This window comes from Oncorhynchus tshawytscha, linkage group LG20 (assembly GCF_018296145.1).
Source record: "Oncorhynchus tshawytscha isolate Ot180627B linkage group LG20, Otsh_v2.0, whole genome shotgun sequence".
In the NCBI taxonomy this organism is placed as follows: domain Eukaryota; kingdom Metazoa; phylum Chordata; class Actinopteri; order Salmoniformes; family Salmonidae; genus Oncorhynchus; species Oncorhynchus tshawytscha.
In genome coordinates this window covers 16411010-16422446 of record NC_056448.1, presented here as the reverse complement: position 1 = coordinate 16422446, position 11437 = coordinate 16411010, and the positions used below count along the sequence as shown (strand labels likewise).

Here is an 11437-nt window from a genome sequence, read left to right as displayed (position 1 = left end):
AACACCCTAAACCTCAGTGTACTCTGCCTCGGGACCCCATCTGGTGTGTTCACAATACCATGCATAATTTCTCCCATGCCTGAAGGCTTTTCTGCAGTCTCTCTTACATGAACAAGATGCTCCTTCAGAACTTGTAAAAATAACAGAAGCGTATAAAACAAAACACATTATTTCATTTTCTAATCAGCATCAAAGCATCTCACCTAGTCCCTGTCGCTTGCATGGCCAGCCCACTCACTGTATCCATTCAGTCCATATTTATGACACCAACCCGAAGCAACCCAACACAAAGCATAGACTACAGTACAGATCCAGCACTGCGGGAGCGCAAGCATGGAGACCACTCTAGCAGACATTTACATACGGTTAGAAAGGTCAGTCAGGCATTTGTGTGGCTGACTGAACATTGTGTCACACCTTCAAATCAAATCAAATGTATTTATATAGCCCTTCGTACATCAGCTGATATCTCAAAGTGCTGTACAGAAACCCAGCCTAAAACCCCAAACAGCAAGCAATGCAGGTGTAGAAGCACGGTGGCTAGGAAAAACTCCATAGAAAGGCCAAAACCTAGGAAGAAACCTAGAGAGGAACCAGGCTATGTGGGGTGGCCAGTCCTCTTCTGGCTGTGCCGGGTGGAGATTATAACAGAACATGGCCAAGATGTTCAAATGTTCATAAATGACCAGCATGGTCAAATAATAATAAGGCAGAACAGTTGAAACTGGAGCAGCAGCACGGTCAGGTGGACTGGGGACAGCAAGGAGTCATTATGTCAGGTAGTCCTGGGGCATGGTCCTAGGGCTCAGGTCCTCCGAGAGAGAGAAAGAAAGAGAGAAGGAGAGAATTAGAGAACGCACACTTAGATTCACACAGGACACCGAATAGGACAGGAAAAGTACTCCAGATATAACAAACTGACCCTAGCCCCCCGACACATAAACTACTGCAGCATAAATACTGGAGGCTGAGACAGGAGGGGTCAGGAGACACTGTGGCCCCACCCGAGGACACCCCCAGACAGGGCCAAACAGGAAGGATATAACCCCACCACTTTGCCAAAGCACAGCCCCCACACCACTAGAGGGATATCTTCAACCACCAACTTACCATCCTGAGACAAGGCTGAGTATAGCCCACAAAGATCTCCGCCATGGCACAACCCAAGGGGGGCGCCAACCCAGACAGGATGACCACATTAGTGAATCAACCCACTCAGGTGACGCACCCCTTCCAGGGACGGCATGAGAGGGCCCCAGTAAGCCAGTGACTCAGCCCTTGTAATAGGGTTAGAGGCAGAGAATCCCAGTGGAAAGAGGGGAACCGGCCAGGCAGAGACAGCAAAGGCGGTTCGTTGCTCCAGAGCCTTTCCGTTCACCTTCCCACTCCTGGGCCAGACTACAGTCAATCATATGACCCACTGAAGAGATAAGTCTTCAGTAAAGACTTAAAGGTTGAGACCGAGTTTGCGTCTCTGACATGGGTAGGCAGACCGTTCCATAAAAATGGAGCTCTATAGGAGAAAGCCCTGCCTCCAGCTGTTTGAAATTCTAGGGACAATTAGGAGGCTGCGTCTTGTGACCGTAGCGTACGTGTAGGTATGTACGGCAGGACCAAATCAGAGAGATAGGTAGGAGCCCTTGCTTTGACAGGAAGCCAGTGTAGAGAGGCTAGCACTGGAGTAATATGATCAAATTTTTTGGTTCTAGTCAGGATTCTAGCAGCCGTATTTAGCACCAACTGAAGTTTATTTAGTGCTTTATCCGGGTAGCCGGAAAGTAGAGCATTGCAGTAGTCTAACCTAGAAGTGACAAAAGCATGGATTAATTTTTCTGCATCATTTTTGGACAGAAAGTTTCTGATTTTTGCAATGTTACGTAGATGGAAAAAAGCTGTCCTTGAAATGGTCTTGATATGTTCTTCAAAAGAGAGATCAGGGTCCAGAGTAATGCCGAGGTCCTTCACAGTTTTATTTGAGACGACTGTACAACCATTAAGATTAATTGTCAGATTCAACAGAAGATCTCTTTGTTTCTTGGGACCTAGAACAAGCATCTCTGTTTTGTCCGAGTTTAAAAGTAGAAAGTTTGCAGCCATCCACTTCCTTATGTCTGAAACACATGCTTCTAGCAAGGGCAATTTTGGGGCTTCACCAAGTTTCATTGAAATGTACAGCTGTGTGTCATCCGCATAGCAGTGAAAGTTAACATTATGTTTTCGAATAACATCCCCAAGAGGTAAAATATATAGTGAAAACAATAGTGGTCCTAAAACGGAACCTTGAGAAACACCGACATTTACAGATGATTTGTCAGAGGACAAACCATTCACAGAGACAAACTGATATCTTTCCGACAGATAAGATCTAAACCAGGCCAGAACTTGTCCGTGTAGACCAATTTGGGTTTCCAATCTCTCCAAAAGAATGTGGTGATCGATGGTATCAAAAGCAGCACTAAGGTCTAGGAGCACGAGGACAGATGCAGAGCCTCGGTCCGATGCCATTAAAATGTCATTTACCACCTTCACAAGTGCCGTCTCAGTGCTATGATGGGGTCTAAAACCAGACTGAAGCATTTTGTATACATTGTTTGTCTTCAGATAGGCAGTAAGTTTCTGCGCAACAGCCTTTTCTAAAACTTTTGAGAGGAATGGAAGATTTGATACAGGCCGATAGTTTTTTATATTTTCTGGGTCAAGGTTTGGCTTTTTCAAGAGAGGCTTTAGCTAGTCGGAAGACTTCCAGTTTGGTGTGGCGCCATTTCCGTTCCAATTTTCTGGAAGCTTGCTTCAGAGCTCGGGTATTTTCTGTGTACCAGGGAGCTAGTTTCTTATGAGAAATGTTTTTAGTTTTTAGGGGTGCAACTGCATCTAGGGTATTTCGCAAGGTTAAATTGAGTTCCTCAGTTAGGTGGTTAACTGATTTTTGTCCTCTGGCGTCCTTGGGTAGACAGAGGGAATCTGGAAGGACATCAAGGAATCTTTGTGTTGTCAGTGAATTTATAGCACGACTTTTGATGTTCCTTGGTTGGGGTCTGAGTAGATTATTTGTTGCAATTGCAAACGTAATAAAATGGTGGTCCGATAGTCCAGGATTATGAGGAAAAACATTAAGATCCACAACATTTATTCCATGGGACAAAACTAGGTCCAGCGTATGACTGTGACAGTGAGTGGGTCCAGAGACATGTTGGACAAAACCCACTGAGTCGATGATGGCTCCGAAAGCCTTTTGGAGTGGGTCTGTGGACTTTTCCATGTGAATATTAAAGTCACCAAAGATTAGAATATTATCTGCTATGACTACAAGGTCCGATAGGAATTCAGGGAACTCAGTGAGGAACGCTGTATATGGCCCAGGAGGCCTGTAAACAGTAGCTATAAAAAGTGATTGAGTAGGCTGCATAGATTTCATGACTAGAAGCTCAAAAGACGAAAACGTAATTTTATTTTTTGTAAATTGAAATTTGCTATCGTAAATGTTAGCAACACCTCCGCCTTTGCGGGATGCACGGGGGATATGGTCACTAGTGTAGCCAGGAGGTGAGGCCTCATTTAACACAGTAAATTCATCAGGCTTAAGCCATGTTTCAGTCAGGCCAATCACATCAAGATTATGATCAGTGATTAGTTCATTGACTATAATTGCCTTTGAAGTAAGGGATCTAACATTAAGTAGCCGTATTTTGAGATGTGAGGTATCATGATCTCTTTCAATAATGACAGGAATGGAGGTGGTCTTTATCCTAGTGAGATTGCTAAGGCGAACACCGCCATGTTTAGTTTTGCCCAACCTAGGTCGAGGCACAGACACGGTCTCAATGGTGATAGCTGAGCTGACTACACTGACTGTGCTAGTGGCAGACTCCACTATGCTGGCAGGCTGGCTAACAGCCTGCTGCCTTGCCTGCACCCTATTTCGTTGTGGAGCTAGAGGAGTTAGAGCCCTGTCTATGTTGGTAGATAAGATGAGAGCACTCCTCCAGCTAGGATGGAGTCCGTCACTCCTCAGCAGGTCAGGCTTGGTCCTGTTTGTGGGTGAGTCCCAGAAAGAGGGCCAATTATCTACAAATTCTATCTTTTGGGAGGGGCAGAAAACAGTTTTCAACCAGCGATTGAGTTGTGAGACTCTGCTGTAGAGCTCATCACTCCCCCTAACTGGGAGGGGGCCAGAGACAATTACTCGATGCCGACAAATCTTTCTAGCTGATTTACACGCAGAAGCTATGTTGCTTCGTTGGTGCCGACGTGGATAACAATATCTCTATACTCTCTACACTCGCCAGTTTTAGCTTTAACCAGCACCATCTTCAGATTAGCCTTAACGTCGGTAGCCCTGCCCCCTGGTAAACAGTGTATGATCGCTGGATGATTCGTTTTAAGTCTAATACTGCGGGTAATGGAGTCGCCAATGACTAGAGTTTTCAATTTGTCAGAGCTAATGGTGGGAAGCTTTGGCGTCTCAGACCCCGTAACGAGAGGAGTAGAGACCAGAGAAGACTCGGCCTCTGACTCCGACTTGCTGCTTAATGGGGAAAACCGGTTGAAAGTTTCTGTCGGCTGAATGAGCGACACCGGTTGAGCGTTCCTACAGCATTTCCTTCCAGAAACCGTGAGAAAGTTGTCCGGCTGCGGGGACTGTGCCAGTGGATTTATACTACTATTTGTACTTACTGGTGGCACAGACGCTGTTTCATCCTTTCCTACACTGAAATTACCCTTGCCTAACGATTGCGTCTGAAGCTGGGCTTGTAGCACAGCTATCCTCGCCGTAAGGCGAGTACAGCGACTGCAATTAGAAGGCATCATGTTAATGTTACTACTTAGCTTCGGCTGTTGGAGGTCCTGACGAATCATGTCCAGATAAAGCGTCCGGAGTGAAAAAGTTGTGACAGCTTGTGTCACTTTTAGCACCCTCTGCTCTCACATCTGTGTTACCTAACTGCTCATTTGGTTAGGGTTAGGGTTAACTCTAACTGATCATTGGGTTAGGGTTACCTCTAACTGATCATTGGGTTAGGGTTAGGGTTAACTCTAACTGCTCATTTGGTTAGGGTTAGGGTTAACTCTAACTGATCATTGGGTTAGGGTTACCTCTAACTGATCATTGGATTAGGGTTAGGGTTAACTCTAACTGATCATTGGGTTAGGGTTAACTCTAACTGATCATAGGATTAGCGTTAACTCTAACTGATCATTGGGTTAGGGTTAACTCTAACTGATCATTGGGTTAGGGTTAACTCTAACTGATCATTGGGTTAGGGTTAGGGTTAACTCTAACTGATCATTGGGTTAGGGTTAGGGTGAACTCTAACTGATCATTGGGTTAGGGTTAACTCTAACTGATCATAGGATAAGGGTTAACTCTAACTGATCATTGGGTTAGGGTTAGGGTTAACTCTAACTGATCATTGGGTTAGGGTTAGGGTTAACTCTAACTGATCGTTGGGTTAGGGTTAGGGTTAACTCTAACTGATCATTTGGTTAGGGTTAGGGTTAACTCTAACTGATCATTGGGTTAGGGGTTAGGGTTAACTCTAACGGGTCATTTGGTTAGGGTTAACTCTAACTGATCATTTGGTTAGGGTTAGGGTTAATGCTAACTGATCATTTGGTTAGGGTTAGGGTTAACTCTAACTGATCATTGGGTTAGGGTTAGGGTTAACTCTAACGGATCATTTGGTTAGGGTTAACTAACTGATCATTTGGTTAGGGTTAGGGTTAACTCTAACTGATCATTGGGTTAGGGTTAGAGTTAACTAACTGATCATTGGGTTAGGGTTAACGCTAACTGATCATTGGGTTAGGGTTAGAGTTAACTCTAACTGATCATTGGGTTAGGGTTAACGCTAACTGATCATTTGGTTCGGGTTAGGGTTAATTCTAAATGATCATTGGGTTAGGGTTAGGGTTAACTCTAACTGATCATTTGGTTAGGGTTAAGGTTAACTCTAACTGATCATTTGGTTAGGATTAAGGTTAACTCTAACTGATCATTGGGATAGGGTTAGGATTAACTCTAACTGATTATTGGGTTAGGGTTAGGGTTAACTCTAACTGATCATTTGGTTAGGGTTAGGGCTAACTCTAACTGATCATTTGGTTAGGGTTAGGGTTAACTCTAACTGATCATTTGGTTAGGGTTAGGGCTAACTCTAACTGATCATTGGGTTAAGGTTAGGGTTAACTCTAACTGATCATTGGGTTAGGGTTAGGGCTAACTCTAACTGATCATTTGGTTAGGGTTAGGGTTAACTCTAACTGATCATTTGGTTAGGGTTAGGGCTAACTCTAACTGATCATTGGGTTAGGGCTAGGGCTAACTCTAACTGATCATTTGGTTAGGGTTAGGGTTAACTAACCGATCATTTGGTTAGGGTTAGGATTAACTCTAACCGATCATTTGGTTAGGGTTAGGGTTAACTCTAACTGATCATTTGGTTAGGGTTAGGGTCAAGTCTAACCGATCATTTGGCCAGGGCTAGGGTTAACTCTAACCGATCATTTGGTTAGGGTTAGGGTTAACTCTAACCGATCATTTGGTTAGGGTTAGGGTTAACTCTAACCGATCATTTGGTTAGGGTTAGGGTTAACTCTAACCGATCATTTGGTTAGGGTTAGGGTTAACTCTAACTGATCATTTGGTTAGGGTTAGGGTTAACTCTAACCGATCATTTGGTTAGGGTTAGGGTTAGGGTTAACTCTAACCGATCATTGTTTTGTTTCTCAGTGACCCGAACAAGGCAGACCAAGGCCAACAGTATGAGGCTGTTTAGACAGCAGACCAAGGCCAACAGTAAGAGGCTGTTTAGACATCAGACCAAGGCCAACAGTATGAGGCTGTTTAGACATCAGACCAAGGCCAACAGTATGAGGCTGTTTAGACAGCAGACCAAGGCCAACAGTATGAGGCTGTTTAGACAGCAGACCAAGGCCAACAGTATGAGGCTGTTTAGACAGCAGACCAAGGCCAACAGTATGAGGCTGTTTAGACAGCAGACCAAGGCCAACAGTATGAGGCTGTTTAGACATCAGACCAAGGCCAACAGTATGAGGCTGTTTAGACATCAGACCAAGGCCAACAGTATGAGGCTGTTTAGATATCAGACCAAGGCCAACAGTATGAGGCTGTTTAGACAGCAGACCAAGGCCAACAGTATGAGGCTGTTTAGACATCAGACCAAGGCCAACAGTATGAGGCTGTTTAGACATCAGACCAAGGCCAACAGTATGAGGCTGTTTAGACATCAGACCAAGGCCAACAGTATGAGGCTGTTTAGACAGCAGACCAAGGCCAACAGTATGAGGCTGTTTAGACTGCAGACCAAGGCCAACAGTATGAGGCTGTTTAGACATCAGACCAAGGCCAACAGTATGAGGCTGTTTAGACAGCAGACCAAGGCCAACAGTATGAGGCTGTTTAGACAGCAGACCAAGGCCAACAGTATGAGGCTGTTTAGACAGCAGACCAAGGCCAACAGTATGAGGCTGTTTAGACAGCAGACCAAGCAGAGGAATGTACAGATATAGGATTTTCATTTGACCTATATTGACACAGAAAATATAATCATGCAGCAACAGGATTTGAACGTTTAGTCCATAATGTTGCTTGATTGGTGGTTAGGCTATTAGCTGGCCAAAAGTAGGCGACATGAAAAGTGCATTACTGTTAATATAACCGTGTGTTATTGTGCATTTTCAGTGAATTTATATAAATCATAAAGCTTATCTGCATTTCCTACGGTCAGGAAGATTCTCAGCAACAAAAGACTGATCAAATTAAGATCCGACATCTGTAGCCTATTGTTGTGTGTCTGATTAATGAGTTGCCCCTATGCACCACAGCTGGAACCTTGGCTTGGCATTGTGTGTGTGCACATATGTGTGTATGCGTAGGCATGCACATGTGTCCTATTTTCCAGTCTTTCTGCAGGCTGATCTTCCTGGGTGGAGGGTGTCCATGTAGGAAATGTGTTATGGAAGTACATTGTTAAAGGAAATAAGCAGTCATTTTTGCAATTAAATCCAAACCTCTGGATTTGTACTGCTATTTGTTCAGTTCTCTGACTGCCCATCAGACTGACTGCCCAATACTACAGGATCATCACATTCTTTATATTGCATGGATGCCCATCAAATGTAAGACTCTCACAAAATCAATCACCTAAATAATTTAAACGGGTCAGTATGCAGGTGTTATAGGCAGTAAAACCAGACTGGATGTGCTTACGTATTCACATACATGTACAGCATATATGAATATTCTATTAATTTGGTGTATGTTCGTGCAAAGTGCATGCACGTGTAAATGTATGTGTACATCCCATAAAGTCCACCCATGTTGGGTTTGTCTTTTTGTGTCTCGGTGTGCAGCGTAGAGTTACCACGGTAACCACACATCCACATCCCACAGTGAGAATACCCGGCCCCCTCCACCTCCCTCTCTCTACCGCCCTCTATCCCTCCCTCCTCTTCTCCCCATTCCTCCTCTGTCTGTATTGATCAGTCAGTAAGGCAGCTCAGTTATGTTCTCACCAGGCAGGGCAGGGGACGGGAGGGGGGGGTAGGAGAGGGGGGCAGGGCAGGGGAAGAGGGAGGGGGGGCAGGAGGGGCAGGGGAGGGGGGTGGGAGAGGGGAGGGCAGGGGAAGAGAGGGGAGGAGAGGAGAGGGCAGGAGAGGGCAGGGGAGGGAAGGGGAGGAGAGGAGAGGAGACCCATGGGACAGACATCCAATGTGCTGTAAACCATAACGGCCTAATAATGGGCAGATTCCTCATTTCCACAATGCCGTAGCCATATCTCATCCCCACTCTGACAATCCCACCGAGCCAGAACAGCAATGCATGCTCAGCGCCTGAGTGGTAGTGAGGGGGGAGCTGGGTCTGGTGCTTGGGCTAGGGCAGGGGCTATAGAGCGGGGCAACTACTCTTTTAGTACAGCCCTAGCTTCCACATAATAGTCCCCATTTATATTTAACCATTGACTGACCTACTATGGCTATGATTAAATCAAATTTGATTACATTTATCACATGCTTACAAGCCCTTCCTAACGATGCAGAGTTTAAAAACAATAATAAAAAGAAAAATGTTAACACAATTATCATAATTTTTAGTATACAGGCCGTGCACAACTACAAATAAACAGTCTTGCATTGCTTTATGCTTGCCTAGAGGGGTTACCCCCAGTGGCTGTGTTGATTTATGCTGTAGATACATATTTATATAATGTATGTGTATAGGTCAGATACTATAAAGAGAGCACTGTGTGTTAGCTAATGTGGCTAATGCCTATCAGCCTCCCAGTGGTAATGCTATATTAATGAAGGTGAGTGAGTCATTGTGGAGTTACCCGTGGTTGACCTGCTGATTCATTTAACACCTCAGGGTGGAATGGGGAGCACTTAGAGGTCCTCATATAAACACTCCCACTAAAACTCAAGAGCTTTTCTGGCCACAAGGCATTCTGGCTCCCGAGTGGCGTAGTGGTCTAAGGCACTGCATCTCAGTGCCAGAGGCGTCACTACAGACTCTGGTTTGATTCCAGGCTGTGTCATGATTGGGAGGGTTAGAGTTAGGGCGGTGCAGCGTCGTTTGGGTTTGTCTGTTGTAGGCCACCATTGTAAATTGAACTTGCCCAGTTAAATAAAAAATGATTCTGTCCAATCAATGTTTAAATGTTAATTAAAATGTGTTTCAAAGTGCTACTGAGCATGTGTGAGAAGCTGAGGTTTTGAGACTAGACAGAACCGGTTGGGCATAGCTACCTTGGTATAGTTGGGTCTATTTTGAAGACATGTGTACTATGATTCAGATGTGAGCTGAATGCAGCTGCATTAAAACCCCGCTGGCTACTGAATGAGGACATTCTTCATGCGGTGAAACTGTGAGCCTCAGATCTTCGCAGTATGATCACATAGCAAAGTTTGATGTGTACTTTCATCAATAGCCTGAGCCCACAGTCCCTTCCCCTGGAATGTTACACACACATTAATAATAGGCCAGACTGCCCCCATCAAGAATATCAGAGTGTGTCATTGATATTGTTAATATGATAAGCCTTGGCAAGAACATGTATGTCGACCACCCTCAATTTAAAGGCTTTATTGGCATGGGAAACATATGTTAATATTGCCAAAGCAAGGGAAGTTGAAAATAAACAAAAGTGAAATAAACAATAAAGATTAACAGTAGACATTACACTCACAAAAGTTCCAAAAGAATAAAGACATTTCAAATGTCATTATGTGCAAATAGTTAAATTACAAAAGGGAAAATAAATAAACATAAATATGGGTTGTATTTACAATGGTGTTTGTTAAATATGGGTTGTATTTACACTGGTTGCCCTTTTCATGTGGCAACAGGTCACATATCTTGCTGCTGTGATGGCACACTGTGGAATTTCGCCCAATAGATATGGGAGTTTATCAAAATTTGGTTTGTTTTCGAATTCTTTGTGGATCTGTGTAATCTGAGGGAAATATGGGTCTCTAATATGGTCATACATTTGGCAGGAGGGCAGGAAGTGCAGCTTAGTTTCCAATGTGTCAAGTAATTCTCTTTTTGTTTCCTCATGATTTGGTTGGGTCTAATTGTGTTGCTCTTTCTCTCTCTCTCTCACTCTCTACACACACTTTGATTCTCCCTTCCACTATAACAGTTCCCCTCTGGCTGTTGACCCTGTCCTGTTTAACAGTGGCAGGCAGGCAGCCAACCCCTATCTCTTATCAGTCCTGACCTGCAGTATTAAACCCACACCAGCACGAGATCAATAGCCATGTATTCATTGGATTGTGTGCCCTGAGGCAGGCAGGCTGCAGCCCGACACAGAGGCACACCTGAGCTCCCCCCCTCCCTCAATCCTCTCTCTCTCTCTCTCACACACCACTCTGTTTGGGGTTTACATCCCCTCCCTCCCTCCCTCATTCACTGTGTGAGAGAGAGGGAGGACAGAGAGAGAGGGATGGAAGGAAACCAGTTTTGAATACAAATGAGCTTCTCTCTAGTGGCACAGATACCACACATCCCTCTCTCTCTCTTACTCACACACGAATACACAATCTTCCACACACGCTGCCTCTCGGTCTGTATTGGAAGACAGCGCAGCACATGCAGTAATTCCCGACACTTAATTGATTAGCCCAGGCTGCTTATTTGAAGTGGCTAATTAGAGGGGGAGTGTGTCGAGTGTGTGAGGAGGGCTGCGGAGTCGCTAGCGCTCTTTATCTCCGTGCGCGTGTGTCTGTCTGAGGAGCTCCAGTACCACGCTTCACTCTGGAGCAGGAGGAGGAGGAGAGAAGAAGAAGAAGAAGAAGAAGAAGAAAAGAGATAGAGAGGCAGCTGGGTGGTGAGATTTTCACTACACTTTCCCTCATCTGATATGGCCTCCGCGTAGGAATCTGGTGCCACGGCAACAGAGGAGCTAGGCAGCAGCGA

At 44.8% G+C, this 11437-nt stretch overlaps 1 protein-coding gene across 5 annotated transcripts in view; it reads left to right on the top strand.

The window, feature by feature from the left end:
* LOC112219368 (guanine nucleotide exchange factor VAV2) overlaps positions 1-11437 on the top strand; it is a 1336992-nt gene that overhangs the window by 1192586 nt on the left and 132969 nt on the right. The gene's annotated exons all lie outside the window — the stretch shown is intronic.